This window comes from Pimephales promelas, chromosome 20 (assembly GCF_988280905.1).
Source record: "Pimephales promelas chromosome 20, fPimPro1.hap1.1, whole genome shotgun sequence".
Classification (NCBI taxonomy): domain Eukaryota; kingdom Metazoa; phylum Chordata; class Actinopteri; order Cypriniformes; family Leuciscidae; genus Pimephales; species Pimephales promelas.
The window spans coordinates 6626476-6628069 of NC_142788.1; positions in this window are offsets into that span (position 1 = coordinate 6626476).

Consider the following 1594-nt stretch of genomic DNA (forward strand, 5'->3'; position numbering starts at 1 on the left):
GCGGTGGATCCTTTTCCTATTTATCACCAAAACTTTGGAACAGTCTTCCTAACATTGTCTGGGAAGCAGCAGCACACTGTCAGTTCAGATCTAGACTAAAAACACATCTCTTTTACCTGGCATACACATTCAAATCGGTTAAATGATTCAAATCAGTCAAATGATTATTAGGCTGCATAGATTAGGTCAGCCAGAACTGGGGACACTTCCTATAACTCCTGATGCACTCGTTACATCATAAGAAGAATGGCATCTACAATGTTAGTCTTTACATTTATTCTGAGGTTTACTGAAGTCAGCCAGATCCGGGCCGTATCCAGATCAGATGGAGGACCAACGCTATGGAGGACCAACGCTAACCAATTTGTATGATAATTTGTCTAAACCCACATGATGGGTTGGTTTAGGGGCGGGCGGGGTCAGGGGTAGGTCATTCAGAATTATCAAAAATCGTACGAATTTGTACGAGTGAGATTGTATGAGTTCGTACGAATTTGCCACCTCGTAAAATTCTTCATGATCATATTACAAACATATTACCATCTTCATCCATTAACTGCATTACAGCCCAAACTTCCTTTTCCATCCAGTCTTCATAAAATAGTCTTGAATATTTAATGGTCATAAAATAAAAATGTGAATGTGGAAAAATGAATAATTTGAATATGTATACACACTAAGATAATTATATTAGTCCTCCAGACTCCAGTGCCTGACATAAAGCCTGATACATGTGAGATGCAAAAACTGTGTGTTTTCATGCATCTTGGCAGTTTTGAGATTTTAGTATTTTTAAATAAAATTTAAACGATTTAAAAAACTGTTTTTTCAGACTAGTGGAAAGAAAACATCCAAAATACACTTTTAACTGTATCTTTTAGAGCACTTTATCTATTTGCGTCTACTGTAGATTTCAATTACTGTATCTTTAGAGGCCATTTTCTCAAAATAAGTTTTTCCTCCTACATAAAGCCAGAAATGTCCACACTTCAGTAGCAAATCATTCATCAAACTTTACAGTTTTATACCTATACTCTGAATGTTATTTACAGAGGGGTTTTATACAATTTTCTGATTTCATGTAATTCCTAAAAAAGGGTGAAAATGTATTTATTTATGCCTGTTAACAGTATTTTCTGATTTATAGAGTGATACAAAGACATATCCAAAATCCCCTCTGTAAAAACCTTTGACTCTAATGAAACAAGAATTTTGAACCTGGCTTTATCCAATGTTCAGATTTTTGTTCTAGAAATGTATGCAAAATAGTGCATATTTAATTAGACAACGCCTCATTTGCACATTTAAAAATAAAATTTCAGAACATGTAAAATAAACATGTTTGCAATTATTAATAATCAATCAATGGTGAAGTATGATAATATTTGTTACATTAATTGTAGTTTTTGTTTACCCTATTCACCTGGGGTTTCTTGCCTTATAATTAAGGTCAATTCTGTGTCTCTATATGATACCTATTGTCGAATTAACGTGTACCGATTTTCTACACGTTCGTGACCGGCCTCTTCTGCGTATTTTTTACGCAGCCCCATGTGCCCAAGAGGCCCGAGTGCGGAGAACTGCGCAATGCTAG